Raw genomic sequence first — 6299 nt, forward strand, 5'->3', positions numbered from 1 at the left:
TGGAACGCTCCCCACCTCCTTCTTAAAGCTACAAGGCAGCAGTGCCCGGTCAACCCGACAAAACCTGTACTCAGTACTGTTAGAATTGTGTGACGTGTGTGTGTGTGTGGGGGGGGGGGGGCGCAGGCGGGGTGCTCTCCTTATTCGACTGTTAGCCTTCCTGGTAAAATAGGTGGTGGCTAACAGTTGATTACTGTATTACTGTAATTAATAGATATTTAATTTTGCATTTTTGTATATTTTCTTAATGTCAAACTTAATCTGTGAAATATTCTTAAAACCATCCATCCATCCATTTTCCGAACCGCTTAATCCACACTAGGGTCGCGGGGGGTGCTGGAGCCTATCCCAGCTGTCTTCGGGCAGTAGGCGGGGGACACCCTGAATCGGTTGCCAGCCAATCGCAGATATTCTTAAAACCGAATGATCAAAACGTGAACAACCTCTCTCACACACACACACACATGTACACAATCAAGTATTGTATGTCATGATTTATTTAGTTATGAATGAATATGCTGGGGGCGGCCCGGTAGTCCAGTGGTTAGCACGTCGGCTTCACAGTGCAGAGGTACCGGGTTCGATTCCAGCTCCGGCCTCCCTGTGTGGAGTTTGCATGTTCTCCCCGGGCCTGCATGGGTTTTCCCCGGGTGCTCCGGTTTCCTCCCACATCCCAAAAACATGCGTGGCAGGCTGTTTGAACACTCTAAATTGTCCCTAGGTGTGAGTGTGAGCGCGGATGGTTGTTCGTGTCTGTGTGCCCTGCGATTGGCTGGCGACCGATTCAGGGTGTTCCCCCGCCTACTGCCCGGAGACAGCTGGGATAGGCTCCAGCACCCCCCGCGACCCTCGTGAGGATCAAGCGGTACGGAAGATGAATGAATGAATATGCTGGTTTACAAATGGGGCAGTGGTATTGTGGGAGGGTGTAATTTAATACATTTTGTTTTGTGTCATGTTGCGTGATGGTAATGGACAAGACACAAAGTGTTCAGGGAGCTGATTAGTTGACAAAAGGGATCCGGATGACAACAACAGGTGGAAATAAAACCAAACAAGGAGGACAAATGCACATGAGGAAACAAAACTATGAAAAAAAAAACAACTAAACAGAATCATGACAATGCTCCAGATCCCAGACATCCCAAAGTCAAGTAGTGGCGGCTCCAGGACGTGCGCCTCTGGAACAAAGACGACGAGTAGCAGCTGCAGGCTGTGCACAGCTGGAATAGGATGGCTATGGGATCAGGCATCTGGTCCTGCAGGGACAATTTTTGGTCAGACAGTTGCGTGATGGTCGTGGAGCCAAAACAGCAGGGAGGCAGGAGAACCAGTGAGTACTGAACCAAATGTATTCATAAAAACACTTTCCGGGGGACACTGGAAAAACAAAATCAAAAGCAATAAAGTCATGATAAGAACAAAATGACAAAACATTAAGAACTAAAACACACCACTCACTACGAGAATCAGAAGATGGCATCAACAGAAACAAAACATGACAGTAACACAACGATCCGACAAAAACTGACAGAACCGAGGGAACGGAATACAGGCTAATTGTCGAAACAACAAGGAACACCTGGACAAGACACAGAGGGTTGAGGGAGCTCATTGGTTGACAAAAAGGACCCGGATGACAAGAACAGGTGGAAACAAAACCAAATGAGGAAGACAAAAGCACATGAGGAAACAAAACTAAGAAACAAATCCAAATGTAATCTTAACAAAAACAGAATCACGACATATGCCCTTTCATTACGAACATCTCTCTCTCTCTCATATATATATATCTATATATACAGTACATATATAGATATATATACACACACACACACACACACACAGCACTTATCCTCACGAGGGTCGCGGGTGTGCTGAAGCACATCCCAGCTGACTTCAGGCACTAAGCGGGTTGCACTCTGAACTGGTTGCCAACCAATCGCAGGGCACACATAGACAAACCACATTTCACACTCAAAATCACACCCTAGGGACAATTTAGAGTGTTCCATTGACCTTGTTTTTGGAATGAAGGCGGGGGGGGGGGGACTGGAGTACCCGGAGAAAACCCACACAGGCATGCGGAGAACATGCAAACTCCACTGTGAGGCGGCTGTGCTAACCATTTGACAACCGTGCCTCTCAATCTTAATTAATTACAATTTTTTTGGTTGACTTGTGTTGTTTTTGACGAATATTTAAATGTTGTTTAATACGTTTGGGAAACATTTAAGTGTGTCAGACATGCATAAAATTAATCAGAAGGGGCAAACACTTTTTTCAACTCTACTGTACGTATCAACCGACATGTTACAAGAGTGTTGGCATCTTGGTTTGGTGTGGACACGACTGTACGAACAAACAGTATTTTCCTCCAAGGATAAATAAAGAATTTGTGACTTTGTTTCTGAAATTTCCTGTCATTAGTTTAATATTGCCTTTTCTTTGTTTTTCAGCGCCAGACACGGAAAAGTGGCAAAATGTTGCTAAGGGAAGTGCCCGGGCAGTACATTTTTTGAATGAGAGATGTAAATATTTGCGACCCAGTGGGAACTGGATCAGCATTCAACAATTACAAGACAAATTATCCACACATCCATCCATCCATCCATAATCTGAACCGCTTATACTCACAAGGTTCACGGGTGCGCTGGAACCTATCCCAGTTGACTCCGGGCTCTAGGCGGGGTGCACCCCGTGCTGGTTGCCAGCCAATCGCAGGGCACACAGAAACATGCATCCATCCGCGCTCACACTCACACCTGGGGGCAATTAAGAGTGTTCCAAAAACCTGCCATGCAATGTGAGAGGAAACATGAGCACCCGGAGAAAACCCACCATGGCATGGGGAGAACATCCAAACTTCACACAGGAAGATCGGAGCCTGGAATCGAACCCTGGACCTCTGTCCTGTGAGGCGGACATGCTCTGTGCCACCGACGCCTCAGCGATATTTACATATCACGAGTGCACAACAACAATTTTGCTCAGCTCAATCTGGTCAAGCACTCGGGGGTGGGAGTTGAAGGGGTAAATCAATCTCACCTAAGATAAGTAAAAGGCATACCTTTCAACTTTTCGGAGCGCCAACCTGTATAAACTACCAAAAAAATCCTTATAAAGAGCGAAAAATCCTTATAACATACCAAAGCATTTTATATGTCAAAATAACGGCAGAAAAAACCCCACGAAATTTTCAATGATATTTAATGTAGATCTCCATAATACAATGTCTGGTTAGACATACCGTGGAAAGTTACCGGAAATGAAAGCATTCGAGTAGACTAGCACCATTATGGGCAAAAGCAAACGGAACTACCTGTTGGGGGGGAACGGAAATTTTCAGAATCCGTATGATTTGTGCGATACGGCCATATACGTAAGATTCACCACAAAATCCGTATGAATTATGGCTAAACCGTATGAGTTGACAGGTATGAAAAGGGTGGCCCATCCTGACTCCTGCTGATGGATTCCTCTTCACTTTCTTCTGTTTTTGCCATCAATGTGCGTGCAACAAGAATCATAAAAAATGCGCAAAACATATACGTGCTTTCTACATCGCCATTTGTTTGCATTCGTCACTTCCGCTCTTGTCTCGTGCACCGGGAGTTAATAATGAGTCCAGCCCAACCCAATGATTTTCCCAAGACTTTTGGTCATTCAGAGCAATGGCTATCCAACTTTTTACAGAAAAAATACTCGAGTAACATTAAAATACAGTATTGTTGTAGGACCATGTGTTCATTAAAACGAGGTTGAGGTTTTAGTTCAAACATTAACACTATGCTTAAATATCTGGAAAAAAAAACTTCAAGAATAATTCAATTAAAATATATTGCACATTAAAAGTGTACTTAAGTAAATGTTTGAAAACGAATTGTTATGAAAGAAGAATGTAAATGTTTTTAGGTAAACGGTCACTCATCTTTATGTCACAAATGTACTGCCTTGGATTAAAAAACATTGAAATCGCAATCACAATTTGAACATTTAATTCAGTAATTATTTCACTTACCACTAGAGGACGCCGATTTAAGAATTAAAGACCTATTTTAGAATACAGCACAGTTCATAGGGTTGTTACAGATTCAAATACAAGTTGCAATGTATAAATTGTATTAAAAAATAGAGGAGTTTGTTGGTCCAACTTGCAGTCCCTGGTACGACCTGATTTGTATTTTTTTTCTGTTTGACAAATGAACTGGAATCTGAATTTGTGTTAAAGTTTTGCGTACGTATCCATGCCGTTTGTACAAACCCCAATTCCGATTCAGGTGGGACGTTGTGTCATACATAAATAAATGCAATGCAGTGCAATGATTCGCAAATCATTCACATCTTAAATTTAATTGCCTACACCACAAAGACAAGATATTTAATCTTCAAATGGATAAACATGTTTTTTGGGCAAATATTCACTCATTTTGAATTTGATGCCTGTGACATGTTCCCAAAAAGCTTGTACAGGAGCAAAGTTTACCACTGTGTTACGTCACCTTTCCTTTAAACAACACTCAATAAGTCTTTGGAAACTGAGGACACTAAGGGCTCTATATTCGCAGAAAGCGAAGGTTTGCTCGCAAGTAAAAACTGGCGTATCCTGATTTTCGTGCTGAACATTTGAAGGAGTGAAATATCCCGCTTGAAGTCAAGAGGTATATTTGTATTTCTGATATTTATTTATTTAATATTTGCGATTTTGGGGATGATAAAGAGATGTAAAATGCCCATTTAGAAAGAGTATAGGTTAAATAACTCTCTTCAATCAGGCTACAAACGTTAAGGGTCAAAACTTTTTTTCCTCCCACATTCCAAAAACATGCGCGGCAGGTTAATGGAACACTCTCAGTTGTCTGTAGGTGTGGGTGTGAGCACGGCTGGTTGTTGATATATGTGTGCCCTGTGATTGGCTGGCAACCGGTTCAGGGTGTCCCCCGCCTACTGAACGAAGACAGCTGGCTCCAGCGCGACCCTTGTGAGGATAAAATAATGGATGGATGGATGGATGGAGAAATCAGTCTTCAGAGTGCTTAGATAAATGGTAGGACAGAACAGGTCATTGTTTCTGCTGATGACCTGTTTGACAATTTGTACAGTCCGTACAATGGGAGACCGTGCAAAATGCACAAGGTAGGCTCCACTGCAAGTAACCCTCTAAACAATGTCGAGACGAATGTATGATTTTACACAATTGTTAAGTAATCTAATAGAGCCTTTTGTCATATAGTGCAGGTTTAGTTTACATTCCCAGATTGATAAAAAAAATTATGGAGAGGCAGAATTCTTCTTTTTTTTTTTGCTTCCCATATCTAAAACAAGCTTCCCGAGAATTGCAGGAATGGTGATACGGTAGATTCCTTTCAAACACAAACCAAAACATAATTTCAGAAATACTTATCAAATCATCTGAAACAACTCACTTTAATGTTTAACTTAAACTGCAATTTTGCCTATACACCTAATTTTTTTGAAATTAGGTGTATAGGTCATATATGCAGATTTCAAAGGGGTTTTATTTTGAAATGCAACGTCTCTGAACCACTGGACAAAAAGACACTTTGATCCTCTCCTCTTTCATCTATGACTGCTTCAAACAACAAAGAGTTTGCAGATGATTGTATGACTGTGTCTTACGTGTTGTGTTGTATTATTTTGTGATGTTATTATGACTTCAAGATGGCGCTGCGAGAGAGGCTGCCTTTGCATCAGCTCCTATACGTTTTGTTCTTCTACTTTCTTCCTTTCATAGCTTTGCTGCTGTAATTGGGCATTTCTCCATTGTGAGACGAATAAAGGGTTTCTTATTCTTCTTTATCTTATCAGGGTTCAATGAAAGTACATCCTGTCATAGCCTGGTGTTGTCACGTTTGCGAGGTGGTGGGCCCCAAAAAGCAGGCAGGAGGGAGGTGCAGGGTGTATTTGAAGAAGTGTATTGATAAAACACAGAAAACTAAATCCTAAACAAACAAAGTCCAAAGTAACAAACAAAAACCATGACTTAAACAAAAACTATCAATAACCAAAACACTACTAGAACAAACATGACAGCAGCAAAGGAACAGCAAACAAACAAACATGACAGTAGCAAGAGCAAACAGCAACAATGACCCGACACTGAGTGTTCGGGCAGGGAGTCCTTTTAAAGCCGCTAATTATCTAACGACCAACAGGTGTGCAGCTGCAGGGTAAAGCCACACAGTGCCACCTGTTGGTCACAAACCGAAACATGACAGGTGTTCCTTAAAACTGGTCTGGTTTTGGGATAACAAACACAGAATTTTAAATATTTTTTT

This window comes from Hippocampus guttulatus, chromosome 5, assembly GCF_054856545.1.
Source record: "Hippocampus guttulatus isolate MCC_2025c chromosome 5, RoL_Hgut_1.0, whole genome shotgun sequence".
NCBI classification, from domain to species: Eukaryota; Metazoa; Chordata; class Actinopteri; order Syngnathiformes; family Syngnathidae; genus Hippocampus; species Hippocampus guttulatus.